We start from the raw sequence: 13663 nt of genomic DNA on the forward strand, positions 1-13663 counted from the left end.
TCAAAGATGTGGTGCTAATTTTAGGTCTTTTGAGTTGCCTTTGCAGAAGTTATTCCCTCTATAGAAAGTATATGTTAGAACCACAAAGTAAAAGAAAATTTCTACTTCTACAGTGCTTATAGAATGCTACATTTCTCTCTTCCAGAATATTTTCTTGTTCACTAAATTATAGTCAGAATGTAATCATCATGAATATAAATGTTTTTACTTAGGTGAGTAAAGCAGGGTGGCCATGACTGGTATGAAGACTTAGACTTTAAGAATGAAAATAAATTGGAAAATTTTTTTAAAAAGTTACTTTCCCACGGAAAAAGGGTAAGAATTCATGTAATTTAGTTCCAACAGAAGCCCCAAAAGGGTCTTTTTCACCTTTGAACAATAAAATATTATTTTTCAGATAGTAAACATTCAGCAAAAGTATTTGCCCATACAAGATCTATAGAGCAATTACTCTTTCTCTACACATGTGACCAGGCCTGTGGAGAGCAGCTCCAAGAGGAATCCATCTTCACATTTTACGGGGAAAGCCAGTGGTGCGTGAATATGAAAAACCTTTCTCATAGGCCTAGTGCCCAGGATGGTATGCTCTGCAAGTAGACAGTGGTGGCAGGAAAGGGAAGAGGACAACACAGAAACCAAAGAGTAGCAGCAAAATTTCTGATTGGTTTTCTCCCAAGATTGTATTCATAAACTAGTTTGTTTCTATATGTCTACTGGGCTTGGAAATGTGAGGATCATACTAGCCAGCTGCTGTCTATAAATCTTGGCACTTGGATCTCAAAAAACTCTCCAACTTTGCTTTTGCAAACTCACTAAAAGCTAAGTTACCATAAAAAATAACTTTTGCCCTCACATGTCTTCCATGCTCAAAATGTCTCCAAATGTAAATCTCGCAAACTATAGATATCCCAAAAATCTATGCTTTTTTGTTTTCCTTTCTTTTTCTTAAAGTTTCAAAGCTTGTTTTTAACAAGTATTCTGTGACTTTTTTTTTCCTGCTTGCTCCAGGGTCTGAACATTGAAAAACAGTGACTCAGCCATAGGTTATACTCAACAGATTTTCTAGAAATTTAGATGTGTCATTAAGCCATTTGGCAAAATTAAGTAAGCAAAGATAAGAAACTTAACATAAGTGTGTTATGTCCCTATTTCATTTTATATGTCTCTGATAGGATACAAGGGTATACGATGACAGAGATTGGTTTCTCCGGATAGGTGTGTAAACCAGAATTATCCATATCCATAAGTGTGTGTTTGGGAGTTGGGGAAGACAAAATAGATTCATTGAGTGCCTACATATACAGTTGCTATGTTTTATCCATGGAATCTTATTTAATGCCTACTGTTAATTACTGAGATAGATACTTAACATTTCTCTTTCATGGATGAGAAAAATGATACATAGAAAGTCAAAATAACTTTCTGGAATTGGGACTTCCTTTGGTGTGAGTCAAAAGCCCAAGCACTTTTTCACTACACCATGTTCTGAGCCTTTTATTGTTTCATATATATCCATTTTATTCTCTCTTTTAGAGACTTCAGATACATAGAGTTATCATTTTAAAGTATAATACAGCAAACTAACTACTTTAATTGAAGTACAGAGTACCAAAAAGTGCAATGGATTCTTTTGGGGGAAAATATGTCTAAACTCTACATTGCTGTTTTTGGATCTTAGAGGTAGTAGAGTATACCCTGAAAAGCAAGTTCTAGAGTCAGACAGCCCTAGGGTAACATCCTTGCACTGGCATTTACTTCTTAGCTTGCAAATTTAGGCAAAATACTTCATCCATTTGACCTTCAGTTATATTAGTGCAACAATAAAACAAAGTTACATGAAGTAACAAGGATTGATGTTCAGAAAACACAGTGATTGGTAGGGCATAGGGCACTGAATGATTAGAACCAGCTGAAATCACCACTAGATGTATTGGTATGTATAGGGACTACTTTTCTCAATTTGCCCATAGATTCCTTGCCTACCTTCCTTCCCCATTGGTGGCGATGTGGAAAGTCAGAGGTGCAGTCAAGGTTGAGAGAGATAACATTCTAGGGGTTAATGATTGCAGTCAAAAGAGTTCAAGAGGAAACATGGCTGGAAGATTTGTCACTGTACTTTTACACTATAAAGTTTCAAATGGTAAGTTTGACATGGCCATAAAATGAACTATCATTTACATTTTCTTGTATATTCTGGGTAAGACTTGCCTTTGACATATTGGTGTGGGGTAACTCTTACTCAGTTGGACACAGGATGAAGAATATTCACAGTCCCCTGTGATTTATCATGAAAAATTAATAATAGGAGAGAAAGGGAACATGAACATTTGTTTACTGCACAGTGTAAGTCCAGATTCTTTATCCTCTGAGTCAGAGTCCCCCCAAATTAGCATGTCAGCCACATTCTCCTGATCTAATCTTACATGATTCTGAGAAAGAATGCTGCTGCAGTCAGCAGGATCAGCTCACCAGGGCAGCCCACTAGAACCAGGCTGGCCACCAGGCCCTGGAATGAGTCTACTGGTATGAGTTACAGAGTTCCTTAGGGCATCTGGTCAACCTAACACAAGGGATAGAGGGCCAGAAAATGCCCTAAATGGAAGAAACTGGAGCCATAGCACACATGGGTTCTAAGTAGAGTTTGCAATACCCTGGCAATGCCAGCACTGGTTGGTCCCAAGGCCCAGAGAAATTCTTAAAAATTATTAAAGAAGGCATTCTCAAAGTATAGGACCCCTTGAGCTCAAGTCCTGGTGCAGGAGCCTACATGTCTAGGTCTAAGGGCAGTAGAACCTGTGTAATTGGCTTTCATGTCAGTCCTGGAAATAAAAGGTGAAGTACTTAGTAAGAACAAGTAAGGACTCACTATATGTTGGATATCATCATCACCATCACCATCATCATCACATCAAATTATACTTTCCTTAGGAAATGTTATTAGGTACTCCAAGAAGAAAAGAAGTGAAGTATTGAAACAAAAGGCTTTAAAGAATTCAGGTTTTAGGTTAATGATAATGGGTTGAAACTCTGAAGTTATTTCTATTCTTTCCCACATAAACAAAAGTAAGGGATTTTTTTTTTTAAAGTATAAACCTGTCAGACAAAGAGAATGGGTGAGAAGTCAACAAAACCCAAATTTTGGAAAATATAAAGCAGATGAATGAGTGGCTAATGTCTTGGGAGACTTGAGAAAACTGAATTCTAAATTAAGAGTGAGGAAAGCTGAGAAGCAACCCAATTTTTGCTGGACTCATAAGTTGGAAGCAACACTTCTGAAACTAGAAGTGAAGATAGGACTGAAAACAAAGATTGGTCGAAAATGAGATTCTCAGACCTCCTCACCACTCCATGCAGAAAAGCCAACAACCCACCCCAAGCCAAGGCTAGATTTTCTGGAGCTCTGGTGTTTGGATTAGAGAACCAGAATTATCCACATTAAATAAAATAATAAATATTTAATAATTAAATAAAATTAAATTTGAAAATTACAATTAAAAATTAAAATTAAATTCAATTAAAATAATACATAAATAATTACATAAAATAAATAAATGATTGCCAGTCCCCACTACTATCACTATTGCTATTTTGGGTCTTTGTTTTGTTTTATTTTGTTTTGTTTTGTTTTGTTTTGGTCTCATTCAATTCCCAGAACTCTGACAACCAGGGTTAAAACATTCTAGTCAGGATTTTGGAAGAATCTTTTCTGGAAGATTTGACCAGCCCAAAGAAAATGCCTTAAAGATATTGACAAACATTATATGGTCTCATTCATTTGGGGAATATAAATAATGGTGAAAGGGAATAGAGGGGAAGGGAGAAGAAATGGGTAGGAAATATCAGAAAGGGAGACAGAACATGGAAGACTCCTAACTCTGGGAAACAAACTAGGGGTGGTGGAAGGGGAGGAGGGCAGGGAGTGGGGGTGACTGGGTGGTGGGCACTGAGGGGGGCACTTAACAGTGTTATTCTGTATGTTGGCAAATTGAACACCAATAAAAAATAAATATATTATTAAAAAAAAGATATTGACTATGCCATCACCTTTTAGTTGCATCCTAATATCCATTCTTCCCTTATTCTATAGTAACATTATTTTAAATTAGTCATATGGCTATACATATTTTGTAAAAGGCCAACCTCCTTTGCCGTGAGATGTGGCCAATATTTCTGGCCAATGTGATGTAAGCAGATGTTCTATGTAAAACCTTTCCTCCCTTCTTCCATTTTCTTGTGGATTAGAATGTAGACATGGTGCTGAGCCTTCTTGTACATCCACAAAATAGTAGAGCAACAAGATAGAAGATGTCTGGGTCCTGGAGTGTTATGCTAAGCCCAAACATGCATTTGATATAAATAAGCTTTTCCTTGTTTAAACCATTCTTCTTTAAATTTTATGTTACATATAGCTGAATGTATATATTAAGCAATATAATAATTGGCACAGCCCAATAACCCTACAGGGAAGCACAGGGTTGAAGAGTCCTGGCCAAGCACATGGAGGTAACAAACAACTCTATAGAGCTTCACTCTCAAAGTTAAGAAGTCAGCCAAAACTACCAGAAATTTGAGAGATATTTGAGCTATAACAATCACAACAATAATGGCAACAAGAAAGAAATTTGGAGAAAAAAAAGAAACTATGCAAGAAAAAATCCAAAATTTATCGTTAACCCTTCAGATAGATAAGACATATATCTTGAGTTCATAAAGCAAGAGAATACCTTAAAAATGGAACAAAGAATTATGGCTTTTGAGATTGAAAATATGATTACCAAAAAAAAAATATAATTACCGAAATAAAAAATTCAATTGAGAACTGGAGGATAAAATTGAAAAAAAAAAAAAAAAGTCTCCCAGAAAGTAGAACAAAAGGCTAAATAAGAAAAATTTTTTTTAAAAAAAGAATCAATTAAAGAATTATAACATCCAAATAATAAGAATCACAGCAAGAAGAAGAGAAAAAAGTTAGGTGTAAAATCTTCTAAGAAATGATTCAGGAAAATTTCCCAAACTAAAGCACATAAATGGACAGATTGAAAGAGTCCATTGCATACTTAACACAATGCACAAAAAGGAGATCCATATCAATCTATATCACCGAGAAACTGCAGAATACTCGGGCAGAGAACAGATCTCAAGAGAATCCAGTGAGGGCTAAAAAGGTAACACAAAGAAGATTCAGGAATCAAAAAGTCACCAGACTTCTCAACAACACTGGAAACTAGAAGGGATAGAACCTTGACTTTAAAATTCTGATGGAAAATGATTGCCAATTTAAAATTCTATACCAAGCTAAACTATTGATCATGTATGAGAGTGGCCTACAATATTTTAAGTCATTCAAGAACTAAAAACTTATCTCCCATGCAACTATTCTCAGGAAATGACAAAAGGATGCCTTTAACCAAGAAAATAAACCAAGAGGGAGGAAGACACAATTCCACAAAATAAGAGCGAACTATGAAAAATTCAACTCAAGAGAAATGTGAAAAGACCCCTCAGGGTGATGGTTGTCATAGGTCAGGTTCCCAGGGCAGAGCCTGAAACAGAAATTCATGTGCCTGTGACTTATTGGAGCAGAGCTCTCAGGAAAAAGCAGAAGAGGGAAACAATAGGGTGGGGGAAGGAGGCAAAGATGAGGACGCAGCTGAAGAACAGCTCAGCATCATCCTATGGGGAGCACAGCTGCATAAATTGCACCTAAAGGCAAGGAGACCAGACTTTTGTATCCTGGGTCAATCCAGTATTGACCATGGGAGGGGTGTAACCTCTTAGTTGAAATGGCTCCCGTTTGACTTCAGATAATTTATTGGGGAAGGAGCATCTGTGAGGCACTGGCATATATAGCAACTGCAAGATAGGCACCCCAGCCCTGTAAGAGAATCTGAGCAGGGTGCCAACAGTGACCACTACAATGATGAGAAACTAAGCCACTGGGTGAAACAGGCATTGAGGGCAAGACGGTCAGACTAGAGACCTGAAGGTTCTGGAAGAGATGTCTTTAAGAAGATAAAACTGAGGGAATGCTTAATGTGCTTGAACATACTGAGAGGAAGGTTATACAAATGAGGGAGAGTTTGGAAAAATTAGTCATAAAGAACTTTGCAAACATAAAACAGTAAAATAACCCCAGGGAAAACTAGAAGTTGTACAGGAGGATAAATTAATCAAAGGTATTATATGGCTCGACCCTGAATAGCGTTTCAAATGGTCATAATAATGAATACACTGAATATTGATCTAACCAAAGTGTGAAATAACTACCAAGAGGATGAGGCAGTGGAGTAAAAGAGTCCTACTGGATTGTCCACTGGTGAACCCTGCAGTTTTCTCTGGTTATCTGCCAATGAGCCTTTTGGGACCAATGTTTCCTTCCTCCCAGGATCTTTCAAGACTGGTATTCGACTCTCCTAGGCAACTGGCATAAAGCTACAAAATGCTGATCTCCACAGGCAACACCACCCTTATTTGTATAAAACCCACTGTCACATCCTCTGCCCCCACCACAACCCTGCCAGCAAAGCCCCCATAAGAAGAAAGCAACTGGTGTGATGGAGCTGCCCCTCTCCAGAGCACATCCTTGTGTCTGGCTATGCTCGCTCAAGCAGAACTCTCCATTTGATGCCAAGAAACTGTGTATCCTGCTAGTCCTTCCACGTATGAGTCTCAGCCTGCACTGTTTGCTGCTGTGGCACTGTCTGAGCCCTTTTTCTTAATACTTCCATTGTCAAAGTCAATAGATAATACCTAAAACCAATATATCAAAAAGTGGGAGTACAAATAGTTGTTTAGGGCTATTTAGAGATACTGAAAGTAATGCTAACAGAATCAATAGTGCCTCTGGGAAGTGGGGAATGTAAAGCTGGGGTGAAGGATTTCTACTTTCCATAACAAACACTGGAGAACTAGATGCATACATAACTTTCGTGGAGATAAAAATATTTTTGAAAATGGTTAAACGAGCTGCTTTACTGCTGTATTTTTCAAATGTTTTGTAAGTGGAAATTTTCTAAGGGCAAAATAAGGTAGGCACCATTCCCCAAACTATTTGGCCCTGGAACTTTTATATGTATTTCTTTAATCGCTTGTTAACATCTTCAAAGGCACACACACTGCCATTTGGTAACTACTATCTTCTAGAAAGAGCACAGATTTATAGAAAGCAGAAAAACCTGAGGTCTATAGGGAAGGCATTTATCTAGCACTTACTGAATGCCCATATTGTCCTGGGTTTGTGCTAGATGTCTTTTAACATGTGCTCGCTCAGGTAATTGGATTCTGATCAGATGTGATGAAATTTTGACTCAGTTTACATTTCATTCATTCAAGAGAAGTTCACTGAACGTCTACAATGTGCCAGGCACTTCTGGGGGAAAACTGTACAAAATTCATACAGCCTCTGACTTCACCACAGAGATTCTGCAACACTCAGGAAGAAAAGGGGAATGGATATATTTGGACAATCCATTTACTACCCATAATTTTGCATTTCATTTAAGGGACCCATTTCTGTATGTTCAAAAGTGACTTCCACATTCAACTGCCACATGATGTGCTACGAAAGCTCACTCAGCCCAGGTGGTTTAGAGCCAACCACTACTCTCTTAGTTCAAGAGACATACTCATTACATCCTACATCTAGAGCTGCAAGGGTCCAAGGGGGCTCTGCAATCTTCTCCTGCTTTAGGTCTTTGAAGATAGAAACTGCTGCTGCATGGTAATGCATTGAATTGATTCAACCATGGAAGCTCACAAAGGTAGCAAGTTTATACAGAACTCCTGAAACCTAAGGAAAGACAAACTCAGAATACGTAACCTCACATTCCTTTTGCTTTATTACAGTTTATTATTTTTTTGACCTATAAAGTTATGTGTTTATCTTAGAACCTTTTAAATTATAGCAAATATCAATTCAAAAAAATCAACCATAGTCACTCATTCAAAGGTAACCACCTTAGTGTATTTTCTTGCAAGATTTTTAAAAAAGTTTTTCCCATACAGACGCTTGTCTTAATTTCTAACAAACTAATAGAACAATGGCCCAGTAAGGAAACCTGCAGGTACACACTGAGCTGCTTTCCCAAGCCCTGACTCACAATGCACTTGATTTCCAGGGGATAATGTATGCTCCTCATGCCTCATCACTGCAGCGTTAGAGGCTCTGGACCACTTTATCACTCTGAGCATCTTCCTTTTGGATGTAAGTATTGGAGGGAAACAAATCACTAAGAAAGAGAGAGACAAGAAGATGTTAGTTTTGATTGCAAAAACACACAAAAGACAAGGCAGAGAGAGAGCCTACATCAGCGGTGCACTTTGCTGCAGGGAGAGCTGCTCTCTCCCAAGAGCTACCGGTGTGCAGGGGCAGAGGCGCCAAGAACACCAGCTGTCTGTCAAGTGGGGGAAGGGCGGGAAACTACATAGATTCCTCAGCTAGGGGGCACTAGGTGCCCTTCATATGCCGCAGGAAAAGAACATTGAGCACTTGAAAACTGCTATGCTGGAAAACATGCCTTTCTATAGAGTTCTTTGGCTTTTCTCTTTTGTTTAATGGTCCTAACATGCTTTTTATTGTATTGATTTGTCAAAATCTGATTCTTAGTGTTCAAGCCACAGGCCAATTTATGTTAATTTACTGTTCTTGGCTAAAATAGCTCATCAGATTAAAAAAAAAAAAAGGTGATGAGTGATGAGGGTTTTATTTTAAATACTACACATTTAAAATCTTTATAAATGTTTTTTTAAAAATGTTTCTTTTTAAAGATTTTATTTATTTATTCATGAGGGACACAGAGAGTAGAGAGAGAGAGAGACAGAGAGGCAGAGACACAGGCAGAGGGAGAAGCAGGCCCCATATAGGGAGCCCGACGTGGGACTCCATCCATGGTCTCCAGGATCACTCCTGGGGCCGAAGGCAGGCACTAAACCACTGAGCCACCCAGGGTTCCCCTTATAAATGTTTTGCATCTTCTAGTTTATATATATTTTTAAAAATCATAAATAGCCAGTGGTGGGAATAAAATCACTCGGGGGAACTGTTTTACCATTTTTTAGAAATCAGCACCAATTTTCATTTGAGTAGTTGCCAGACAAGTCATCACTTCTTAGCTCCAGTTATAATATCATTCAGCTGAGTCTTCTCCCTCAAACCGCTTCACTTCCTATACTTCACATAAGGATGATAAGAAAGCCAAGACTGAGAAGGACAAATGATTTTCACTTGGTTACCGTGAAGTACCGTAGAGTTGGGAGGAGTACCTAGAAGAAATCCCCCTTGGAAGACTGTGCAGGAGGCCCACAACAAATACTTCTTTGTAATAAATTTTTTTTCTTTGGTCAGCAAATTATATCCTAAATTAGATGAAACCTGTAGACCTTGAATATAATCCAGCTAACATGACTGGATTACAATGCAGTAGTTTGAATATAAACATCAATGCCATGCTTAAAATGTAAGAATGGCCTCCATCAAAATAGCGTAAAAAAATTGAAGGATTAATTTTGTCTCTGTGGTCCAGTTCCTGAAGGCCTGGCCACTTCCCCTACATGAATTTGGCCCCATACATGGCCAACCTGCAATGACCATCTCTCCAAGCACAGCCTGAGACAAGACACACTCAGGCAGTGCTTGTACTACTGCACAGACCAAGATCTGTTGGCAGAAGAACTGCTCTTCCAGAGCCCTGATGAGGCAGCCACTTCCACGGGGACCCACAGGTTGCTGGTCAGTGCCCACACCCCCTTTCCACTAGGAGTGGGCTCAGGGTTCCTCTTGAGAGTTGTCGGATAAAATACGCTACATCCGAATATTTCATGGGACACGTACTAAAAAAAAAAAATACATTCTTTATCTTAAACTCAAATATAACTGACCATCCTGTAATTTTCTTTAGTAAATCTGACAACTTTATTTCTTTAATAAGGAGGAATTACTTTCTTCTTAGGGTAGAAATCCTTAATTTTCTTCTTCACTGGGTTTAGGGAAGATAGGAAGGGATATAAGATGTTTTTGTCTGAAGTCTGTGTTTTCCACATGAACATGCACTCATTTACAAGAATAAGAACCCAGAAAATTAGTGTTTAGTCAGATTAGCCCAGTAATCTAAGAACTCAAATTATCTTAGTCTGAAGTCCAAGAGTTATATATTCCCAGTGTCCTCTCCTATCCCTGTAACTATTACCAAATAAAATGGCATACTGGCTCATACAAATTGGAATCAGAAAGGTTCCATCTTTACCCTGACTTTTTTCTATAAGAAGTAACTTCCCTGTGCTTCTATTTTATCTCCAGGAATTTAATTGGCAAGGTTCTACTATACTGGATAATAGTCGAAGAGTTGATTTTATTTTTAAAATCTGACCATGATTGAGCATCTCAAAGATAGGTAATCTTAAAATAAATATATAATTACCATGCCTATTGTAAATGTTCTCCCCGAAAATTTTCATTACCTTTTTTAGGGTCAGACGTATATTCGCAAAAGAAAAAGTGGCTGTTTATATTATCTGAATTGAAGAATACTTGGAAGCCTCTCTTATATTAAGTTAGTTTCTGTCTCTAGATGCTACAATACTAAAAAGATCCACATGCAATGATCTTTTTAGCTGGTCTCTTTAAAATCCCAGAAAGGGATTATTAAAGCACTCACACTTTAAAGTTGATGACCATACAGGGAGACTGGATTTCAGTCAGGATAAGCATAATGAATCTGAATTCAAGTCACTGAATAGTGCAGGAAAGCGATGAAGATGTAGTTAGGAGTAGGATGTTAGGATCATACCCAAGAAATTGTCATTTGCTCCATAAATTCACCTCAGGTTCATTCTGACTCATGCTCTTACTCTACTCCCAAGGTGTCTTGTTTTTAACTGAAGAGGGGGTTGATTTTATTTAGCCAGATAACCTTACTTTCTGCTCTTAGAGTGGGACCCGTTTACCACTGGTACCACTCCAGTCCAATGTAGGCTGCCAAATAGGTCCAATTCAGATACCATGGTAGAGTGCTGAAGAGCTTTCCCTGTTTACCATTAATTTGCTGTGTGACCTTAAGCAAACCACTTAACTTCTCTGGACCTCAGTTTTATCAATCTAAGATGCCAGAATGGCACTGGATGGACTGTCAGTATTACCAAGAAAAGAAAAAGAAAAACATCATCAAGGCATTGTACTTTGTTCAGTAGAAAATATTTACTTTTTGGGACGCCTGGGTGGCTCAGCAGTTGAGCTCTGCTTTTGGCTCAAGCTGTGATCCTGGAGTTCAGGGATCGAGTCCCACATGGGGCTCCCTGAGGGGAGCTTGCTTCTCCCTCTGCCTATGTCTCTGCCTCTCTCTTTTTGTGTCTCTCATGAATAAATAAAATCTTAAAAAAAAGAAGACAATATTTACTTTCTCATCCATCACTGCTCTATTCCTCCCTAGTCATATGTTCTTGGGAAATTTATTTCAAAAAAAAAAAAGGGGGGGGGGGCAGCCCTGGTGGTGCAGCTGTTTAGTGCCGCCCTCGGCCTGGGGTGTGATCCTGGGGACCCGGGATCGAGTCCCACGCTGGGCTCCCTGCATGGAGCCTGCTTCTCTCTCTGCCTGTGTCTCTGCCTCTCTCTCTCTCTCTTTCTGAATAAATAAATAATCTTTAAAAAATTATTTCATCTCTCTTTGCCTCTATACAGGGAAAAATAATACTAGATTATAATATTATGATAGTAAAATGAGGTAGCACATGTGAAGCACTTAGAACAGTTTTGATGTTTGATAAATTTTTGCTATTATCACAGTTCATAATAGTTATCGGTCCCTTCAAAAACATTTTATTTTATTTTATGTAGTTTAAAGATTTTATTTATTTATTCATAAGAGACACACAGAGAGAGGCAGAGATATAGGCAGAGGGAGAAGCAGGCTCCCTGCAGGAAGCCTGATGTGGGACTCGATCCCAGGACTCTGGGATCACACCATGACTGAAGGCAGACTGTCAACCACTGAGCCACCCAGGTGCCCCAACATTTTGATTTTATTTTTTTTTTAATTTTTATTTTTTTAACATTTTGATTTTAAAGAAAACATTAAGTTATATCAATAGCCTTAGTATGTTCTTGTTGTAATTGGCATTTTTATGAAGATATGGTTGTTTTTTTGTCTTCCTATTAATCATGTTCTACATAAGTTTTAAAAAGTAAAAATACACATCATCACCATCAATTTCTCAGAATTCAGAGGGAATAAAGAATCCTTTTCACGTATATTGTATTAAACAAACCAGAAAAAAAATCTTAATTCTCCCTCTGAAGTAATCCCCATATTTCAATACCCAACCATAAAATAGTCCTTAAGATATTGAAGATTCCACATCTCCAAAGGAAAGATTTTCAAAAATAATTTTTGAAAGGCTAAATTAAAACTTTTACCTCTCTAAACTAACCTTTAATAAAAGCATGTATTTCCTAAGGGAGTAAACTGTAGAGATATGTGGTGAGAACAAGAATTTCAACCAAACTTGCTGTCTTAAGCTTTACAAAACCTACTGCCTGTGGAAGGACACCTCTTCCCCTCCTGTTACCACTCATCTCCATCACCACATTCCTAGTGCCGTGTCTGAATTTATCAGTTACTCAAGCAATTTCTATTAACGTGAGTTTCCCCAGAAGCATATTAAATCACTTAAGAATGATTTAATCATTACATCATTTATGGTACTAAACCTGTTCTGTGTTGTAATGCATTTTCATTTGTCTTATGTATATCTAGCTTGATTGTTGTATTTGTATTATTTCATCTTCTCATTTTTTTTTCTTTTCTTTTTGGAATGTAGAAAATGTTATTAGCTCTGGAAGTGGTTAATGTGATGAAAAAACATATGATATTGAAAAAAAAATCCACCTCAATCCAAAGTGATGGCAGTAAGTGGAATCCAGTGTATCATGGAACACCTAATGCACACAAGATGTGGAGCGTGTCCCTTGGTCAGAACTTTTAAATACTAAGTAGCAGTGAACGGGAGAAATAAATCAACTGGGAGGATGGCTAGAATAATAAACAGGGAAGATGCTTTATACTCACATCCCAGCAAAGCAATATGAAAAAGTGATCCTGGCTGTCATGAGCTATTACTGAGTGAAAAACTTCTTTGTAGCCCTTCTAACTTTAAAAAAAAAAAAAAAAAAGGCAGAAGAAAGTGCTGGAGGAAAATAGCCTTCTTTCTTTGGGTCCTTCAGAAAAGTCAGTAAAACAAACTGCTATGTATCATCTGTTTAGTGACAGAAAAAATATATATTGAGATCAAAGATAATCAAGGTACACCTGGTTATTATTTGTAAAGACTTAACAGTAAGTTTTTAATGATTAATTTATCTGCCACATAACGCCTTAATAGATCATGTGCAACATCAAGGGAGGAATGTGGTACTGCATTTCTAAAGCCTCTTTCTATGTCTCTGAATGATAATAGGCATGGAAGCCATCATTAGTCTTGTTAGATGATGGTTCCTTCAGGAATCTCCTATGTGTTACCTTTTAGAGGGAAGGTCAGGGAAGCCACCCCCTGGGACTCCCCTGCAGGATACAACTAACACAAGCATAAACTGTATGGAAATGGCTAAATTATCTTCACTGAGACCTTGGCCTTTCACATCAATCAAGTCCTTCTGAACTAGTAAAACAGATAA

General features: G+C 37.8%; 1 long non-coding RNA gene across 1 annotated transcript in view; it reads left to right on the forward strand.

Moving 5' to 3' along the window:
- LOC112658578 (uncharacterized) overlaps window positions 1-13173 on the forward strand; it is a 45405-nt gene extending 32232 nt beyond the window's left edge. The window contains exons 7-9 of the long non-coding RNA XR_004804322.2: window positions 8118-8203; window positions 10295-10388; window positions 12811-13173. This is a non-coding gene — a long non-coding RNA (uncharacterized LOC112658578). The remainder of the gene's footprint in view (window positions 1-8117; window positions 8204-10294; window positions 10389-12810) is intronic.
- Window positions 13174-13663: the final 490 nt, after the last annotated feature.

Source organism: Canis lupus, chromosome 12 (assembly GCF_003254725.2).
Source record: "Canis lupus dingo isolate Sandy chromosome 12, ASM325472v2, whole genome shotgun sequence".
Classification (NCBI taxonomy): Eukaryota; Metazoa; Chordata; class Mammalia; order Carnivora; family Canidae; genus Canis; species Canis lupus.